Source organism: Natator depressus, chromosome 2, assembly GCF_965152275.1.
Source record: "Natator depressus isolate rNatDep1 chromosome 2, rNatDep2.hap1, whole genome shotgun sequence".
Lineage (NCBI taxonomy): Eukaryota > Metazoa > Chordata > Testudines > Cheloniidae > Natator > Natator depressus.
This window is the reverse complement of record NC_134235.1, coordinates 35440400-35462140: the sequence shown is the minus strand read 5'-3', so window position 1 is coordinate 35462140 and position 21741 is coordinate 35440400. Positions and strand designations below refer to the sequence as shown.

The 21741-nt window shown below is 41.7% G+C and overlaps 1 protein-coding gene across 20 annotated transcripts in view; it reads left to right on the top strand.

The window, feature by feature from the left end:
- The window catches only part of RIMS2 (regulating synaptic membrane exocytosis 2), a 737938-nt gene that overhangs the window by 218495 nt on the left and 497702 nt on the right, over positions 1-21741 (top strand). The gene's annotated exons all lie outside the window — the stretch shown is intronic.

The following is a 21741-nucleotide window of genomic DNA, read 5'->3' as shown; positions in this document are numbered from 1 at the left end:
CCTGCTGTATTTTGAATGAAAGATTGTAATATCTTTGAGTGATGACGTCAGTACTGCATCTTCCTCAGAGTTTCCAACCTCAGGTTTAAACCTCAGTTCCCTTTGTCAATAATAATAAAAAAAAATTCTTAACCCTGTCATCTTAGTGTCACCTATCACAGGCTGAAATTACAACTATTTTTTAAATTAATATAATTGTAACTTTCCTTCCACCTGTCTCACAAAATTCTAATTCATATTTCCTGCTCTGGTTGGAAAAAAGTTGAATGTAATTAACCAGACCTTTTTGCTTCACCTATTCTGCCTGCTGCCCTTTGCTCTGATTTCAGTTGACAGGTTCAGTGCGGAGTGGCTCCAAGTGCTTCTTAATTATATTCACTGTCTCTGAGCTACACAGTACTGAAGTTGGCAGTTGAACTCATTGCTAAAGAGCAGCAGGCACAATGGGAGAAAAAAAGACTTATTCTACTTCTCATTTTTTCTTAATTATGTCTAGAAAATGGAATCATACATCCCCTATAGTATTATAATGATAATGCCCCATCTCCTCAGCAGTATTTCAATTCTTGTATAAAGGCTAGATAGATAGATTTTTAAAATGCTATTTTCTAAAACTCTAACTACAGATATAATATAAATATACACAGTTCAAAATAAAATAGACCAACAGGAAAAAATACTCTGTCCTTGAATTCCATCCATTCCCGTTAAGATCATCAATATCCAACTTGTTGATAAACTGTATGGTCAATTGCTTGACTACACTTGGTTCATTCTGAAATATATTCAAGAGACCAAATAATCAATCAGTCATGTTTATTGCTAAAAGCCATTAATAATATAGTGTAGGAAAAAGGTTCAGTACTATACCAGTCTCCGGGAAGCTGTCTCACACAGGGCTGTTACATTCATCTTATACAGAAGATGTTCTCCAAAGTTACCCATTTCAGTTAGGAGTGTTTATGAAATCCAGCCCATCAGTTCCTCCTAATCTCTTAACTTTTATGTACCTTTCCTTATCTTGTTTTGGATACTAGCATTCCAGGTCCTGGTCCGTGAAGGTACTGCTTTTACCAAGGTATAGAACAAATGTAGCTTGATTTTTGAGTTCCCCCTCCCTTATGCCAAATACTGAGCTATACTATTGCAGGGTATTGTGGGATGTAGCTTAGCATAAGTGAACAGAACTCTCAGAAAAACATAAGCCTATTCAGCTCTTATTACTGTCAGGCATTCACATAATGTGATATATACTAACCTAACGTATGTGTCTTGGGTAGCAAACAAACACTGGCTCCTTCAGACCCAGTCTCCTCTTTCAGTTTTATTTGTATACTGTACTTACTCATCCTATTGTCTCTTAACTAACATAAATACAATCTTGTGTAACAACCACACCTAAAATTGTATCTATGGTAAGTGCTGCACATCCTTGAGGTTTAGAGGAGCCTCTAGTACTGAGAAAATCTCTCTTAATTTTTCTATGGTTATAATACCCTGTCTTAATGTTCATTGAGCCAATCTTCCTTCCACTGAAGGAGAGCTTGAAATAGGATACCTCCTGATGCATGACCATCTCTTTTCTAAGCTGGCCATAGTGTCTATTAGAGAAGGATGCCAGACTCTCCCTACCTCAGGGTCTCTAAGAGGTGCTGCGCTAAAATTCAAGGACTGAGCTAAGTCTCAAACATGAATCATTATATGACAGTGTGTTGCATACCAATGTGGTAGTCTTAACAGTAGCAATATTTTTAAAAGGAATTATAATTGTACTTAAAACAAAATTTTAAAAGTGAAGGCTTTCATTTTATTACATTTACCCCTTTATTAAAATAGTACATAGTATTTTATTAATAATAAAATGTTTTCTTTTTTAAATTATAAAGTATTTTGTAGTATTCTCTTAGGCTAATGGAGCAGTACCTATTAGTCTATAAGTATTATTTTTTCTTTTTGATTGCTGATCGTGCTCTAAGAACCTCTTTCCATCTTCTAATCCCTCCAGCTTTGATCAAAGTAGCATATCCAAAGCATCTGAAAGAGTGTGAGACTTGATTTTGTATCTTCTATTTAAAAATATAAATTAGAATCTCTAATAATGCAGATGTATCTCTTTAAGTGCAACTGAAGGATTAAAATGACCAGCCACTAGATAAGCATGTTGGATGTGATATCACCTTGATAGAATTTTATTATAAAAGCGCTCAATCAAGGGAGTGAGTTTTTTGTGACTAGTATGGGAGGCCATTTTGTTCCTTTCACTTTTCTGCATAAGATAAATCCAAAAGAGAAAGATGACAAATCAAAATAACCCCACTGACAGTGAAGTAGCAATAGTGCAGCCAAAGTTTTGAGAAGGGGACTTATATCCAGAGCACAGTAAGTAATCAGAAAGTGAGTAAGAATATAAAAAATAACATGATATAATAACATGTTTCCAGGCTTTTTCAGTGTCCCCAGGTTTATTAGTGTATTTACACCAGACTTAATTTTGGAAAATTAAAGCAGTAAAATAAAATAATTTATTCTCATGTGTGAGAGAGCTCATTCATTATCTCCAGGGCTGTGGTGTATTGTTGTTTTCTTGTGACCATGAATATATCCCCAGGACATAGTGTGCTGAACTATTTTCCAAATGCTGCATGAGATTTATAGGTCCCTTTCAAAATTTACCCGACAATATACATCCAAAAGGCTATATACATACCTGTATATTGTTTTAATTTTCTTAAAATATATTAATTTACTTACATTAGCATATATATAGTGTATAGTACTGATGTATTGCATGTAATTTTGCTATAATTTTGAAGTCTCAAGTACTGATTTGAGTTTGTGTGGGTTATTTGGTTCATTATTTTTGCTTTATCTACAGTAAGTGGCTTGTACAGTATGGCTGAGGATATGAATTGCATACTGTCTGCTTTTTTCATAGCATATAAGAAAGAATAAGTATGTTTACAGATTAATATATTTTTCCAGTAAAATTTGAAAATTGGTGTCTTTAATTTGTTTTGAGCTTTTGCTTACTGAGCACCCACAGCTTCCATTAACCTTAATTGCAGTAGTCAGCACTTAGCACTTTGGCATATCAGGCTCCAGATGTCTCAATTTGGGCACCCAGAAAATGAGGAACACACAATTAGTGGGCACTTGAGAAAATATTGGTGTAAGTCACTTGCCCAGCATCATATGGGAAATCTGTAGCTGAGTTAAGAATAGAACTGAGCTGTTGTGGGTAGCATTCACCTCCTTAATCATGAAACTATACTTGCTGTCCCTGCATTATTCTCTACCACTGCCCTGTTTGTCCCTTTCTCCCACCTTTCCTCTCTTTGTCTGTCTCCTTTGATTGTAAGTTCTTTGGAGCAGGCACCATATCTTCTTGAATATCTGAGTATCATCTAACATGTTTTGGCTGCTACTGCAATAGTAATAATCTTGATTAGCATAATATTCAATATTAACAATATCTTGACTAATATTCTGTTTCTGCTACATGTACAGAACTCCCTTTTGATATCAGTGTGAACACTGTGGCTGTAGGAAGAGCAAGGTATTGGAGTGGAGATCCTGTTTTATTGACCTAAGAGCAGAAATTTGCCTTATAACTCTTGAGATGGGTTTGAACTGCCAAATTTAGACCTGACCTTCCTCAAGGCTGTTTGAAAAAGAGGTTTCAGTTTGAGTCCATGTCTACTAAAAACAGAAGTCAAAATCTACTTAACAGAAAAGTGTACTTGTCACCACCAGATCAGTCTTCCATTACTGAATATGTTTCTAGTATATATATGGTAGTTATAATATGCCTTAAAGTATTTTTATATTGCTGTTTGTGAAATAAATCTATGGAGAAGTCAGAGCCAGAAGGTTTATGATTGGACCCAGCGTGACAGTGATTTGGGTTAGTGACCTACCTATATATGAAGTGAGCTGTATCTCACGAAAGCTTATGCTCAAATAAATTTGTTAGTCTCTAAGGTGCCACAAGTACTCCTTTTCTTTTTGCGAATACAGACTAACATGGCTGCTACTCTGAAACCTACTTATATCTGGCATTGATAGATGCTACACTGACATTGTTTGTATAATGCAGAGATTTTATCCTACAGACAGACAGGAAATATATAGTATTGTTGAAAGATTTAATCAGTTTTTGAACAAAGTATAGATGTTGATGGGGACACAGTGCCAGGGCCTCTGAAAACTGGTGAGCAATGTGAATCCAAGAAAAGTAATCTAAAACATTTAATACAATCTAAACAGTAGATGCAGAAGGTCCATTTTGAGATCTGCTGTGCACAGATGGGTTATTTATGCTGCTGCGCATTGCAGTTCTTTGATTTGTACTATCCAATCTGTTTTTTTCCTGGATCACTCAAAAGGGTCCTTTTTATTTTACTGTTATTAACAGCACCATACAGTCTGTCATTGTCCTCAAAACCAACTCTGTTGCTGTTTTCTAATACATTACATTTCCATCCTTGCAACAACTGTGATCTTAATACTATCTGGATAGAAATATTGTCTTTTCTGAAGCTACCTGTAATATTCCTTCATTAATCATTATGTAGAGGACTCTCAGTCTTCCCTCTCCTCATCCAAATCCAAGACAAATCAAGACAATACTCTGCAATTAAAGAGAAGGGAACGGGATCCTTATGATTGCTCCCAGACTCAAGCTGTTTGCACAGCACCACACTATTTGTCTGGAGTGCAGCTGTGGAATAGTCATGTGGAGTGAATAACAGATGTTACCATGTTTGAATAATGCCATGAGCATGAAATACAAAGTCATGTCTCCCCCTATGCCAATATAGAAAGTATGACACTCAGGGATGACATAAGAGGGACTCAGCTAAGCAGTAGGAGTGGGTTATTCAATTCAGACAAATAAGAATTGGCTACATTCTTGTTCATCCATTGTTCATCCCATACAAACCCCAAACCCTTTCAGAGATTTGAATAAGTTTGGTTAACTTTTAAAAAAATTATTTTTCATACATGTGTACTTGTATTTGGCCAATATACTATAGGGAAGGCTATTCTCAGAGTATATCCTACCAGGTCCAATGCATGAAGTAGTGAAAATATTGCAGGAAATCTTGTTTCCATGAAATTTCCAGTGCTGAGTTTAGTTTGCTTTTGCTGCATCTATTTAACAGTCTGCCATGTTACAGAGAGAGAGGGTACTTATTCTCTGGATGAAGTGGGGAGTTGTCAGCATCATGGTGAATTGATTTGGAGCAAGACTAGTAGATTGGGCTCTCTGTCCCTTTTCAACCTAAAAGAAGGGAAACAAAATTAAATGAGTAAGCCAAAACTAAAAAAAATTCTTGAGTGATCAAGTAGCATCATAACAGTAGTATCTGCTTTCCAGGCAGCAGACATAGCACAAAACCTGTACTCTTTCCCCTCCACATACAAAAAGATGCAGATGTATTCTCAGGGTATTCTCTCCTCCTTTTTGTTCTTCTGCAATAAAAATGGGTTGCTCAAATTGGCTTCCTTTATTAGGGGCCAAAGGACAAAAATCCGAAGTTCTGGGCAAGAACTGCAAACAAGGCAGTGGAAGAACTATTTTTTGGGGTGAGGAGGTTGTGGCAGTTCACTTTCTGTGCAAATGTTTCTTGAATAGGAAGGGTGCCATGCAAGGAAAATCATCAAGGATTTCATGTGTATTCTGCAGCACCCTAATTCACTCCACTTCCTCATACAAGCCAGTGTAAGGGCATTTTTTGTTTTACAATTAATCAATTTCAGTAAGAGTGTTCCATAGAAAGATACTACTTACTGTCAGAATTAGGGAGTTTAAATTTGACACTATATGATGAGAAATGTAACCAGGTTACCTTTTTGTTTTTTAGTTTCTGTTTTGTGTTTGTACAGCACCTAACACAATAGGGTCCTGGTCCAGGACTAGGGTCCTAGGTGCTATTGTAATACAAATTAATAATAATAATTTGCCCAACAGATTACCTGTCTGCAATCTCAGTTGTTCCTTCTTGGCTCCCCAGTGACTGCACACGCACCCATGTTGTTCTTGTGGGCTGGCACGCACACTAAATATAAGCACAAGCACTTCCTACCATGGGATAACAGGAGGTTCACCAACAGTCTGTCCCTTAAGGCTTAATCTTCTCTCTCACCTTGGAGCAGGGTTTCACAGCCCCCTCTGATCTTTGTAATTTGTCAACTTTCTGCTTGACTCAAACAGTCATTTTGGCCCTTTTGGACTCCAGCTGAGGGCTTCCTAGCTCTCCTAGACCAGAGGTTCTCAACCTTTTTTCTTTCTGAGACTCCCCTACATGCTATAAAAACTCCACGGTCCTCCTGTGCCACAAGAATGTTTTTTCTGCATATAAAAGCCACGGCCAGTGTTAAGGGGTAGCAAATATGTCAATTGCCCAGGACCCATGCCACAGGGGGCCCCATTAAGCTAAGTTGCTCAGGCTTTGGCTTCAGTCCCGGTTGACTGGGCTTGGGCCCCTGGGCTTCAGCCCCATGTGGTGAGGATACTGCATTCTGCCTTGGGCCCCAGAAAGTCTGATGCCAGCCCTGCTTGGTGGCCCCCCTTAAACCTGCTTGTGGACCCCCAGGGGGTCCCGAACCCCTGATTGAGAACCCTGTCCTAGACCTTCTGTTTGGTCTACTACGGACAACCTCCTATCTCTCCACTTTCTGCTCTTTGCACGTCTCTCCATACAGGTACATTTTATATCTTGCTTGCCACCTTCTTAGCTGCACTGCAGGAGAGCCGTACTACCTGCAGGTCGTCTTCCTGTTATATTCATAAGTTAGAATATACTTGTTAGAGTATTCTTGTAAATGTAAGGGGGTTGTGTAAAAACTACATGGAAAGCCAGGGCTGTATTTTCCTGTTCCCTCTTGCCTATACAGTATTGAGGTCAAAGTAACATAGCTCTGGTAAGCAGGGTGTGGTCAAAACAGTTTTGTTGCTCCTGAGTAGAGCAGGGTGATTTTTTTTCAGTGAATAATAAATTCACCAGAAATGCATTTTTTGGCACACTGAAAGTGTTTGCAAATTTGACGCTGATTTGCTGAATAGTTTCAGCTATTCTGTTTTCAGGACTGAGGCACCATCCACAGAAAAGAAGATGGTTGTGCAGCCACCCCTGTAAGCTTTAGTCATTGGATAAGAGAAAGAGAGAGTAAGTGATAATGACCATAGCTTTGTGGTTAGGCCATGCACTTGAGGGGAGGGGAAGACCCAAGTTCATGTCCCTGCTCCAATAACTGTTTAATTACTTATATAGAATGGAACAGCTTCAACAGGAGAGATTGAAAGAGCCACAAGAAAGAAAATGCCATACCCCAGTGCACACCTCTGCAATGGGGGAGACCAATGTTCAAATCCCTCATCTACATCAGGCAGCTGGGGGAATTGAACCTCAGTCTTCTACAGCTCAAGTGAGCGCCCTTACCTCTGGGCTACAGGTTATAAAGGGAAAGCATCCAAAAACATGTTTTATTTGAGTAGAAATGGACTTTTTTGATTTGCAAAAATTTTTCAGTATTTCAATTTTTTGTAACTGCCAGCGAATCAAAAAGATCAATTATTCACCCATCTCTACAGCTGAGAGGCTCAGCAGCCATGGAACTTGTCAAGTCTTCATGTGTGCTGGATTATGGTAAAAAGTAAAAAAAAAATTAAACAAAATTTAAAACAGCGCCCTGCCCTGCAAGTGTATTATGAACAGGCAGCCCATCTTGTAGGACGTTCTGCCTCTGAGCTGCTGTCACTTGACTAGGGCCCTACCAAATTCAGGGTCCATTTTGATCAATTTCACAGCCAGAGGATTTTAAAATTGATCAATTTCATGTTTTCAGATGTTTACATTTGAAATGTCATGGTGCTGTAACCATGGGGGTCCCAACCCAAAAGGGGACTGTGGGTGGGAGGGTCGCAAAGCCACTGGGGAGGTCACGGGATTGCACCCCTCACTTCTGTGCTGCCTTCGGAGCTGGGCTCTGAAGGCAGTGCAGCTGTGGAGCTTCCTGCAGCCAGGGGTATCCAGAGGTGGGTCTGATCTGCCCCCCAAGAGTGGCCGTGCAGGTGAAGAGGAAGTCCCAGCCCTCCCCAGCCCGGTGGACTAGCAGCTGGAGTTCGGTGAATGGTAGAAGCCCCCAGCCATGCACCTCCCCCTTCTCTCCATTAGCTAGATTTCACTGGGGAGGTTTGATTTCATGGTCCGTGATGTGTTTTTCACGGTTGTGAATTTGGTAGGGCCCTAGAGATGATCCTTTGTCACCTCAAAAGGTATTCTAGAAAAAATTCTGTTTGAAGAGAATTTGTGCTTCTGTTTCTCTCAGGTGTCACCAAGAGGAGCAAAAGGAAACTGATGAGGACAGCACAATTCTTATAGTTATGCTGTTCCCGCTGGTGCCGTAGGGAAGTGCTGTGCTATATCTAGGATACAGGAACAATCCTCTGCTCCTTCATGAGTGCTCTATGAGTGGGATGATATGAAAATAGGAGGGAATAGAGATTGTCCCTTTCCCTGCCACTCTATTCCTCTCCACAGTCAAAGGAGCATATTGTTAATAATGCAGATGTTTTTCCATGAAAAAATCTCCAAAGAGATGGGTTCTGAGGAAGAAATGGAAAATTTCCTCCTTCTTTACTCACTGCAGGGGCTGAGGTGTGAAGTCGGTCAGCTGAGATCTGTTTGATTGCTCTCTGTTACCTACCTACCATGAGTTGGTTGAGTTCAGGATCCTGACTCAGGGAAGAAAGGTAAGCAGCAGGATACGGACCCTGGACTTCAGGAAAGCAGACTTCAACTCCCTCAGGGAACAGATGGCCAGGATCCCCTGGGGGACTAACATGAAGGGGAAGGGAGTCCAGGAGAGCTGGCTGTATTTCAAGGAATCCCTGTTGAGGTTACAGGGACAAACCATCCCGATGAGTCGAAAGAATAGTAAACATGGCAAGCGACCAGCTTGGCTTAATGGTGAAATCCTAGCGGATCTTAAACATAAAAAAGAAGCTTACAAGAAGTGGAAGGTTGGACATATGACCAGGGAAGAGTATAAAAATATTGCTCGGGCATGTAGGAAAGATATCAGGAGGGCCAAATCGCACCTGGAGCTGCAGCTAGCAAGAGATGTCAAGAGTAACAAGAAGGGTTTCTTCAGGTATGTTGGCAACAAGAAGAAAGCCAAGGAAAGTGTGGGCCCCTTACTGAATGAGGGAGGCAACCTAGTGACAGAGGATGTGGAAAAAGCTAATGTACTCAATGCTTTTTTTGCCTCTGTTTTCACTAACAAGGTCAGCTCCCAGACTGCTGCGCTGGGCATCACAGAATGGGGAAGAGATGGCCAGCCCTCTGTGGAGATAGAGGTGGTTAGGGACTATTTAGAAAAGCTGGACGTGCACAAGTCCATGGGGCCGGACGAGTTACATCCGAGAGTGCTGAAGGAATTGGCGGCTGTGATTGCAGAGCCCTTGGCCATTATCTTTGAAAACTCGTGGCGAACGGGGGAAGTCCCGGATGACTGGAAAAAGGCTAATGTAGTGCCAATCTTTAAAAAAGGGAAGAAGGAGGATCCTGGGAACTACAGGCCAGTCAGCCTCACCTCAGTCCCTGGAAAAATCATGGAGCAGGTCCTCAAAGAATCAATCCTGAAGCACTTACATGAGAGGAAAGTGATCAGGAACAGTCAGCATGGATTCACCAAGGGAAGGTCATGCCTGACTAATCTAATCGCCTTTTATGATGAGATTACTGGTTCTGTGGATGAAGGGAAAGCAGTGGATGTATTGTTTCTTGACTTTAGCAAAGCTTTTGACACGGTCTCCCACAGTATTCTTGTCAGCAAGTTAAGGAAGTATGGGCTAGATGAATGCACTATAAGGTGGGTAGAAAGCTGGCTAGATTGTCGGGCTCAACGGGTAGTGATCAATGGCTCCATGTCTAGTTGGCAGCCGGTGTCAAGTGGAGTGCCCCAGGGGTCGGTCCTGGGGCCGGTTTTGTTCAATATCTTCATAAATGATCTGGAGGATGGTGTGGATTGCACTCTCAGCAAATTTGCAGATGATACTAAACTGGGAGGAGTGGTAGATACGCTGGAGGGGAGGGATAGGATACAGAAGGACCTAGACAAATTGGAGGATTGGGCCAAAAGAAATCTGATGAGGTTCAATAAGGATAAGTGCAGGGTCCTGCACTTAGGATGGAAGAATCCAATGCACCGCTACAGACTAGAGACCGAATGGCTAGGCAGCAGTTCTGCGGAAAAGGACCTAGGGGTGACAGTGGACGAGAAGCTGGATATGAGTCAACAGTGTGCCCTTGTTGCCAAGAAGGCCAATGGCATTTTGGGATGTATAAGTAGGGGCATAGCGAGCAGATCGAGGGATGTGATCGTTCCCCTCTATTCGACACTGGTGAGGCCTCATCTGGAGTACTGTGTCCAGTTTTGGGCCCCACACTACAAGAAGGATGTGGATAAATTGGAGAGAGTCCAGCGAAGGGCAACAAAAATGATTAGGGGTCTAGAGCACATGACTTATGAAGAGAGGCTGAGGGAGCTGGGATTGTTTAGTCTGCAGAAGAGAAGAATGAGGGGGGATTTGATAGCTGCTTTCAACTACCTGAAAGGGGGTTCCAAAGAGGATGGCTCTAGACTGTTCTCAATGATAGCAGATGACAGAACGAGGAGTAATGGTCTCAAGTTGCAATGGGGGAGGTTTAGATTGGATATTAGGAAAAACTTTTTCACTAAGAGGGTGGTGAAACACTGGAATGCGTTACCTAGGGAGGTGGTAGAATCTCCTTCCTTAGAGGTTTTTAAGGTCAGGCTTGACAAAGCCCTGGCTGGGATGATTTAACTGGGAATTGGTCCTGCTTCGAGCAGGGGGTTGGACTAGATGACCTTCTGGGGTCCCTTCCAACCCTGATATTCTATGCTTCTATCTAGGTAACAGGTGCTCCTATCTAGGTGCTCCAGCAGAGAGCAGAGTAGCTGAGTCATGGAGAGGGGAAGTGGAGACCGATAAGAACTCCTACTAGCTCTCCATAGTCTAACATTTGTTTCCTTCCATACAAGTGGCCTGAGTCTTTAACAGGATATGTGTTTAAAACATCTAACACTGGATTGATAAACCTGGGGAATTTCTAGCCAAAATGGGATATTTGGTCAGTATAGACATGTGCGTCCTATACATTTTTTTCCATAACACCAGCACAGGCAGCAGAGTGAAACTGATACTTCTCACCTTCATTCAGTGCTTCTGAAGGAGCAGCAGTAATGTGCAGGCAATTAGGTACAGTCTTTTGGGATTGCAACTGGGGTTGTCAGGGAGGGAGTAAAGAAACAGAAAAGCGAGGAGGGAGGAAAAGAGGCCAGAAATAAGGTGGGAGGAAAAGGGTACAAGAGGAGGCTGAGAGACAGCAGGGAGCAGCATGAATTACATTGATGAGAATGGCACTGTCCTTATCTGTTTTGTATTGTATCATTCTCAAGTGACCTTCCTCTAGCCATTAAATGATGAGCAATGATAGATTCTAAGAGAACACCATTGGTAGATGCGAGATGGCTTCTCAGTCTCATGAAAAACCTTAGTCAGAAGCAGACGTAAGAACAACTCCACGAGTGATTTGAATTTAAAGACAAATATAGATATTTCTTCTCCTAAATGGAATTTTTGGACTCTGATTCATAGTGGTCACAATGTGCTGTGTCAGTCTGCTTTTGTGGCTGAAAGTCAGCTGACCTACCTTTCTTGTGTGCCCATAACTTTTAATATATCCAATATGCTTAGGGGTGACTCTTCTAGGACTTGGCAAACCAGTTCAGGAAAAACAACAACTGATTAAACTGTAAACTGATACAAACCTTTAAAGAGGTTTTCTGTCTACATTTTAAAAGCAGTATTGTTCGATCATGTAGGGTATGTCTACCCTGCACACTAAATCCGGGTCTGTGGGACTTGGGCTTGTGGACTTGGTGTTTCCAAGCCCCTGCTTGAGTGTCCACACTGCATTGTAAACCTGGGTTTGTAATTGCTGGACTTGGGTCTCACAACTGTGCTAATGTGTCCATACTGCATTATGCAGACCTTCTGACTCGGATCTGCAGTTTGACCTGCATCCACATTGCAAAATGGCAGGACTGGACTTGGGCGCTGACCCACCCCTCTACCAGGGTCGTAAGACCTAGATACTGAGTACTTGCTGACCTGAGTCATATTGATTTATGTGTGGATGTAAATTGGGCTCGGGTTCAAACCTGACTCAAATCCCAGGCTTCATGTGCAGTGTAAACATACCCTTTGAGTGCTCTGATAAGCACATTCTGTTACTTAAACAAAACAAAAATATAACCCCCCCCCCAAAAAAAACAGCAAAACCCAACAACCCCACCCCCCCAACCTCCACCCAAAATCCAAGTTTTTTCTTTTTCCATTTCTGGGTGTCAGCAGGTATGTCAGACTCTGCTGAGCTAACTGCTGTTTTAAAATCTTTTTCCCTGCGATTTCTCTAGAGGCAGATAGATACAATACATTTTAGCTCACCTTTGACCTAGGAAAGATACAAAGAATGCAAGATTTGAAGACTGCAGACTCCCATAGCCCAACAGTTACTATGCGGTCTAATGAACTTAAACAGTGGTCATATTGGCAGAGAAAGAGAGAGGGAGATGATAAGGGGAGAGAAAAGGGAATGTGGAAGAAGAAAGGGACCATGGGAGCAACAGAATAGAGAATGACAGTAAATAGGTTTATGGTGAAAGAGAGAGTGTGTGTGTATGGGGGAGGGTTAAGGGTCAGAATGCAAAATGTATTTTGAAGAACATATCAGGGTCGTAGATCAGGTCAAGGAACTTGGGTGAAGGATCTGGCTGATCTGAAAGAAGAAAGGGAAAAATAAGAGTAATTATAGAGAAGGCTGGAGGAGGAAGCTCTAGAATAATAATTAGCACCCTAATTTGGGGCAATCTGAACCTTAATTTTCACATGTCAGTAGTATAATATTTGCAGACTTTTTTTGCCTGGTCTCAAAAAGGATCTAATCAGCCACAAGTATTAATGAGTTCAATGTTTTTCCTTCTTTCACTGTTCAGGTATTCTATTTTAGGCATATACTGTATATATGAACAGATGTTAGCAAGTGTAAGCAAATGTGCTGCCAATTCTTCAGTGTTGGCAGAGAGGAAGGACTTCCTGCTGATGAGATGCCATTTTCAATATTATGCAGGCTGCTCATGCAAAGTCATTGTTGCCTGGCACTTACGCCTTTAAGCAAGACCTCATTATGATTAAGCAGGCAAAGGTCCATCATAACAGATGGACATGAATACTGGGAGCCCAGAGTGCATGTATATGCAAGGAATATGGTCTTGTGGGAAGAATCTCCACATGAGCATGCTGAAATGGTTATTTGTTCTCAGAATTAGTTGACTATAAGGGAGATATGCCATTGCTAGTTCAGTTTTGATCTGTATTGACCTGAACAACGAACCAAACAAAAACCCATCCCCCCCCCAAATAATCCTAATTTATAAATAGCTCCAGTGGAAAAAAAAGTCAGTGGGACCAAAAGAGGAATTCCAATGTAGTTCTGTTTCTAGTTTGTCACTAGTGGGAATTGTCTTTGAGTGGGCCAAAACAAATGTCTTCACCTATGTGACTTCAAATTCAAAATTGACAAGGTCAGAAATGTGTTCCATAGGTGTAAGGAATGTGTAACACCAAGTCTAAGTAAAGCTATTGATATGAAAAACAATCCAGTAAGAAAGAGCATCTGCTGCAGAAAAATCAGGAACAGTAGTTAAGGTTAAAAAATACAGATGAACTAAAATGTACCTTTACAGGATAATTAGTTGTGTGAAAAGAAAACCTTCCAAAATCAAGATGCCAAAACATAAACTACATGAAAATACAAACTGTCAAATGCAAGCTGCTGAGTTTTTTACAGTGAATTAATGAAGATTTTGGAGTAATATTATTCTGAGGGTGGCTTCCAAGCAGTAGTTGAGTAAGGGAGCATTAAAATTTCATAAGTATTTATGCTGCAATAAACCACCCATCTATTATTTATTATGTACTATCGGTGTGCTTAGTGCTATACAAACATTTGTATACACAAATACATACAACATGACATTGCATCACTATTTGTTTTTATGCCTTTGAGTTTACATAAAGTAATTTGGAATGGCAGGCAATGAGGTGATTCTCCAAATACTCTGGACAGTTATTATAGTATAAGACTTAAGGACGTTCACTAAATATTATGATTTCAATTTATTTTACCTTAAACCATGAAATCCTAACACGAGTTGATCAGTTAAATTTCTTTTTTAAAAAAATGAAAGCTGTTTACCTACCAAAATTATCCATATTTTCATATTTTCACCTAAACATTTGGGCCAAAATATTGAAATGAGGCCTCTGATTTTGGTTACCTGACATGAGAGATCTTTGCCCTTAATTTCCAACATACTGAACCGAAGCCCTCATTTACTTCATTTGGAGTTGTGGTTCTAAGCGCATTTGACAATGAGGACCAAGGGGTCTCAAGTTGAGAGGCACACAAACTCAGAGGCTACATTTTAACATTTTTGCCTTAACTTTTCTTGAAGCAGCAGTGAAATATTTTCAGTTTTTTGGTTCAGATGACTATAGAAATATTATTCAAGAATCTAACTGACAATGCATCATGCACATTTCCTCATATTTATAGTTCATGACATTGACAATTATGAGCGCTATCATGTAAAGAAACTGGTACTCAAATACAGTTTTTGCAATCTGTAGATCTGTTACTTTGCATATGTAAGAATGTCTTCTTGTTATGGACATTGTTGACCATAATAATAAATAATAAATCATTTGTCAGGTAAACAGAAAAATGTATTCTAAATGCTGAATTTTCATGAAATTAGCACAAGTATTTAGGCAATTTGTATAGGTAAGTTTGAAATTAAGTCTTAGGGCTGAATTCTGTCCTTGGATGAGGGCACAGAGCTCCCATTAAAAATAAAATGCCTATTTGATAGCACTTTTCATCAGTAGATTTCAAAGAGCTTCACAATCTTTAATATGTTTATCCTCACGACAGGTGGGGAAGCATTATTGTCCCCATTTTAAAGATGGGGGACTGAGGCACAGAGAGGCTAAATAACTGGTTACACAGGAAGTCTAAGGTGCAGAGCAGGAGGTGAACCCAGATCTTCCACATCCTAGGCCCGTGCTGAGCCACTGGACAATCCTTCCCCTCCCATTGACTTAAGTGCTAGAACAGGAGGAAAAAATGCACAGTATCAGAGGAACACTACCAATAGTCTCAGCATCTAGTTTAAGACTGAATTTGGTGCGACTTTCATACCTGTTTCTGAGGATTAAATTTGGCCCTGTCTCTCTGCTTCTATTCCATCAATTTACATCCCCGGCTATCTACCTTGCTGCTTTATCCCTACAATTAGCTCAAAAGGAATCCCCTTTTAAGAATTCTGAAATAAAATCTATATCTATATGCAGATTGCTGTTTCAGTACTTCTCTGTCTGCATCTCAACTCTAGGGTGCCATATGTCTCTAGAGATAATGATGTTAGAACAGCTCTAATAGAATCTCAACCCCACTTTTAGACATATATAATAGTTTGGATCTGTTTCCCTATTATCCTTATGGCTACTCCCACAGTTTTTTAATGCTGTCAATGTTCTTCTTCCCTCATGCAAGCTGGGTTTATTAGCTCTCTGAAGTTGGGAGTGGAATGAAAGTTAAGTTCAGTTCTGGTCTTGGCTACAGGAAGCAGCTGCAACATGAAAGAAGGAGGAAGACAGAGAAAATCCAGTATTTAGAGGCAGTCGGAGAAACAGTAGCTGGATATTGGTGAAAAAAAGAAAAATCTTTCACCATGTCATGGCAACACACACAGACAAAATTTTAAAAAACTTACCAGACACCTATTAGTCAATGAACTAAATCTATTAGCAAGAGGTAGATATGAAAGATGACGAGGGAGATGGGGTCTATCTGCGAGCCCTAGGTGCAGAGCCCTTGTGAGAAATCCAGCCACCCTTGCTGCTGGTGAGGAATTGTCATTTCTACCAACAATCCTGTCCTTTGACCTTGCTCTTCGAGAATCTCTGAGAGAAGTGAGATTCAAGCCCTAATGTCTGACCCTCCTAATATGGTCTTCTATCCCGACAAGGTGTCTCTAAGAACTCATCCATAGTTTCTACATGAGGTGGTCACAGAATTCCATCTGAATCAACAAAATCACCTGTGCATTTTCTTTCTCAAGGGGCATGCTTCCAAGATAGAAGTAACTGTCCACATCAGACATTCTCTATCATTCCGTCTTCAAATAGAGAGCAGTTCATGACTTTATCAAGACTCTTTGTTGCTGTAATGGAAAGACTGAAAGACAAGGCAATCTCAGTTCAGAGACTATCAAAATAGATTTCTGGCAGTGTAAGAACTTTCTGAGTTAGCCAAACTAGAACCATCTACTATTCTCAGGGCCAGCTCTACCAGAGCTCAAGCAGCTTCCGTGGTGTCATTGAAGAATGAGTCTGTCTCAGACATTTGTGTGCCAGCCATCTGGGAAGTTATATTCATACACTTACCAAGCATTACTCTGTTATTGAAGTCTGAAGGTCCAAGGCTGTGCTGCAATCCTTAGGGTATGCTTACACTATGAAATTAGGTCGATTTTATAGAAGTCGATTTTTTGGAAGCGGTTTTATACAGTCGATTGCGTGCGTCCCCACTAAGTGCATTAAGTCGGCAGAGTGCATCCACAGTACTGTGGCTAGCGTAGACTTTCGGAGCAGTGTACTGTGGGTAGCTATCCCACAGTTCCCGCAGTCTCCATTGCCCATTGGAATTTTGGGTTGAGCTCCCAATGCCTGATGGGGCAAAAACATTGTCACGGGTGGTTTTGGGTACATGTCAGTCGCCCCTCCCTCTCTCCCTCCCTCCATGAAAGCAACGGCAGACAATCGTTTCGTGACTTTTTCCTGGGTGAACCGCACAGACACCATAGCACTGCAAGCGGGAGCCCACTCAGCTCACCGTCACCGCTGCTGTTGTGGGCAAGTCTACTGTGAGGGCTGCTGTGATCCAAGTAGCCAATGCTATCATTGACATTCTGTTATCAAGGGTAGTGACTCTGGGAAATGTGCAGGCCTTTTTAGATTTTAGGTGCATCATATTCCTGTCCTTTGTCACTAATGAAGAAATCTTGCAGGCGCACATTCCACATGAAACAGCTCCAGGGCTTCTGCTCTTTTGCTTTGGCCACACAGCAGCAGCTCCCGGGTGCCTTCACATCAATGGTGAACGGCTCCACTGCTTCCGCTGCAACTCTGCAGCAGATGGTGCAGTAGGACTGCTAGCTGTCCTCATCAATGGTGTTTTGCTTGCTCCACCGCTTCCGCTGCAACTCTGCTATCCTGATCTCCTGCGAGCTGGAGGCTTCTGCCTCAGGCTGCTCTCCCATGCAGTTTCACCTACCCCAGCCTACCCCTTGCTCCCATGGCTCATGAACCCTGGACAGTAGTAAGGAGCAGTTCAACTATAGGCTGAGCAAGTGCAGAATGGTGGTAGAATGTGCCTTTGGACGTTTAAAAGCTCGCTTGCATTGTTGGTCAGACCCCAGCGCAACCAACATTCCCATTGTTATTGCTGCTTGCTGTGTGCTCCATAATATCTGTGAGAGTAAGGGGGGGACGTTTATGGCGGGGTGGGAGGTTGAGGCAAATTGCCTGGCATCTGATTTTGAGCAGCCAGACACTGATTAGAAGAGCACAGCAAGGCACACTGCGTATCACAAGAGACTTTGAAAACTAGTTTCATGACTGGCCAGGCTACGGTGTGACAGTTGTGCGTGTTTCTCCTTGATGCAAACCCGCCCCCTTTGTTGATTTTAATTCCCTGTAAGCCAACCACCCTCCCCCCTTCAAAATCAAGTAACTATTGTTTTGAAACCATGCATTCTTTATTAATTAAAAAAAAAATTGAGATAATAGACAAGGAAACCGCCATTGGTTTTGGGTACATGTCGTCAGTGACCATTCCCTCGCTCTCTCCCTCCCTGAAAGCAACAGCAGACAATCATTTCTCGCCCTTTTTCCTGGATTGCCCGCGCATACACCATAGCATTGCAAGCGGGAGCCTGCTCTGCTCACCGCTGCAGTTGTGAGCATTGTAAACACCTCACATTTGCCCTGGGAGATTTTGGCATATATATTGGCATTACGTCTTTTGGAACGGAGTTCTGATAGCACGGATTCATCTTCCCATACAGCGATCAGATCCAGTTCCCCCTGCTTTCGGGGGACTGCCTGGTCACCTGTGCTGATGAGCTCGCCATGCTGGCCAAACAGGAAATGAAATTCAAAAGCTCCCGGGGCTTTTCCTGTGTACCTGACTAGTGCATCTGAGTTGAAAGTGCTGTCCAGAGTGGTCACAATGGAGCACTCTGGGATAGCTCCTGGAGGCCAATACCGTTGAATTGCGTCCACACTACCCCAAATTCGACCCAGTGATGTCGATTTTAGCGCTAGTCCCCTTGTCGGAGAGGAGTACCAAAATCGATTTTAAGAGCCCTTTAAGTCAACAAAAATAGCTTTGTCATGTGGACGGGTGCAGGGTTAAATCGACCTAACGCTGCTAAATTCGACCTAAACTCGTAGTGTAGACCAGGGCTTATTCTCCTAAGACTCCAAGCTCCTATCTCCATTGCACTGGTCTACTGCTTGGGCGTGACGAGAGTGATTACAAAACATGCCTTTATGGACTCAAGAAGCTCAATTTATTTAGTTTAACAAAGAGAAGGTTAAAAGGGTGACTTGCTTACAGTCTATAAGTAAATACATGGGGAATAAATATTTAATAGTAGGCTCTTCAGTATAGTGGTGAAAGGTGTATGACACAATCCAATGGCTGAAAGTAGATGCTAGACAAATTCAGACCGGAAATAACATTATTAACAGTGAGGGTAATTAACCATTGGAACAGTTTACAGGGGAGTTGTGGTGGATTCTCTATCACTAACCACTTTTATATCAAGTTCGGAGATTTTCTAGTGATATGCTCTAGGAATTATTTTGGGGAAGTTGTATGGCCTATGTTATACAGGAGGTCAGACTAGATGATCACCATGGTCCCTTGTGGCCTTGAACTCTATGAATCCGCAGGGTTGGAGTCTTTAGATCCACCACACAGACCTTTACTACTTGAGCTAATGAAATAACTGATAGCAATACTCGGCTCATGCTTTATGTGGACCAAGAGTAGAGAAGAATGAAACACATTTTACCAGAGGGTTTCATAGATATTTGCTGACAACAGAGGAATTGTGAGATTCAAGAGTCTTGGGATCCATTTCAGGCTGTGAAGGGGAGTGTTATCTAGCAGGCACAGACATGTCTGCCCATTCGCTACAAGTTTTGACCCCTTATGCCCCATCCTCCCCAACTTGTCCCTTTCCCAGTACTGTGTCTTCCCCATCTCTGGCTCCTTGTCCCAGTCCTGTTCTCCTCACCTTCTCAGACCCAGTCTGAACCCCTCAGACTTCTAATTCTAGTCCCAGTGTTCTTGCACAGCCAAGTTCTAGCCACCCTTTCTGGGCTTGCTGTCTGAATCCCAATCTCTCCACCTACTCCAAGTCTTTCATTCTTCCCACACTTAGTCTCCTTGCCCAACCAGTGCCAGTTCCTCCCTCAGAGCTCTTCTTCTGATCTGTTTCTCCCTGTGTTTTGTCAGATCTGTTCCCCTTTCATCTGCCTTCATTTCCCCCGATACTGATTCTTAGTCACAGTTTCCTTGTCCAACCAGTCACAATCTCCCCCATTGCCCCAGCTGCTCATCCAATCTCAGTGTTCACTCCCATCCAGCTGGCTCCCAGTATCCCCATGTATCCCTCACTGGCTCCCAGCCTTCTGGCCCAACTAGTCTCATCCTCCCCTCTGGCTACCAGTCCCACTCTCCTTGTCCAGCCAGTCCCAGTCTCCTTGCCCCACCAGTCTCAGCCCCATTTTCTCTTCTCTCCCATCTCAGTCTCACCTGCCTCTTTGTCCCAATATACTTATTTCTTCCTTGCCCTGGTCCAGATTTTGTGCTCTCTACATTCAAATCAGATGGCTTCCTCCTCCACACTGCCTCAGTTCCACATGGATGTAATGTGAATCATAATAGAAAAAGGACATACTACTTCTCTCTTCCACTACTATGTAAGAAAACTCTCCTCACTCCACCCTCCTTCTCAGGACCCCCTGTGTAAATAGATAGGTCTTGTAGTGTGCCCTAAAACTGAAAAAAAATGGTGATTCTGTAATACATAAGAAACTCAAGAGCATGTACTGTATGAAAGCGTTTGAGGCCAGTAGTAAGGTCTTAACCTTAAGGCGTTTATAATAAGAAGAGTAGATGGGGTGGCTTACTTAATTATTTCCTTTTATCAATAAAATTTCTGTTAGCACTGGGTAAGCTCAACTTTGCTCTACCATTTTTGTAATACAGTGATAATAAGTATTAGTAATTGACAGCCCGTGCTATTGCATGGGTGTAATTCTTAAGCCATGCGTATAAAAACACTGAAAATGGCTGAGAACAAAAAAATTGGATGGTAACAGACTGCAGATCCCAGTGGTGAGTGAACCTGGTGATATTCTAAACAAAAAGAGCTCCCAACCATGCTTCTAGCTAGTTCCATCATTTCATACTGACTCAACAAAAATTGTAGGTTTCAGAGTGCTGTTTGTGGTTAGTGTGTGTGCTGGTTGTGGTGTTGTGTGAGTGGCTGGGTTGATTTTTGTGTGGGTTGTGTTCTGTTGGGGGAGTTGTGTGGATTTGTGTGGGCAGAGAATGAGGGTGGTGTGCTGTGCTGAGGGCCTATGTGTGTTTGGGGTTATTGTGTATGCTGGTTGTGGTATTATGTGGGTGGGGAGTTGAGCTGGGAGATTTGTGTTGATTTGTGCAGGTGGCAGTTGGGCCAAGTAGTTTACCATCTGTGCAGTCTCCCACATACACCAATGAACTTGTTGCATGCAAATTCACTGTAGAGTAAGGGTGGTGATTGGTTGAGTTACCTCTGATCTCACAATGTTATCTTGGCATGGTATAGTACATGACTTACTATGTCTGTACACCTCACAAGTGTAATTTGTAAGTCAAGATGGCTGAGAACTTAAAAATTGGATGGTAACAGACCACAAAACCCAGTGATGATTCAACCTGGTAATATTCTGAAGAAAAAGAGCTCTAAACCATGCTTGTAGCTGCATCCATGGCTTCACACTCATCCAACAGGCATTTTAGGCTTCGGCGTGACACACACAGTGACATTCCTAGAATCTTATTATATGGATTAGGGACAAAGGAATAAAATTAAGAAAAAGTATATTTATGTGTGTTTGCACAAATAGAACCAATTACCTATCTGTCTTCTAATAGCAGTTACGGTAGGTGGGTGATTTTAATAGGTTTCCTTTTACTTTTTTACCATTAGGAATGGTATTACTTGAATGAGTAGGTATTTTCTACACTTCGAGAAGCTAACTGTTGATTCCTTATCCAAGAGTAAAAATATAACAGGAAATTTTTAAAGTATGTACTACATTTTAATCAGTAGTTCTCAAATTGTTTTACAAAGGAGGGTACGTATCATTACCTTTACAGATATGAAAACAAAAGCACCGAGTGGCTAAAACCAAGATGTTCATATTTGGGTGCCAACTGTGAGCATTTTGGCTTTGGTGAT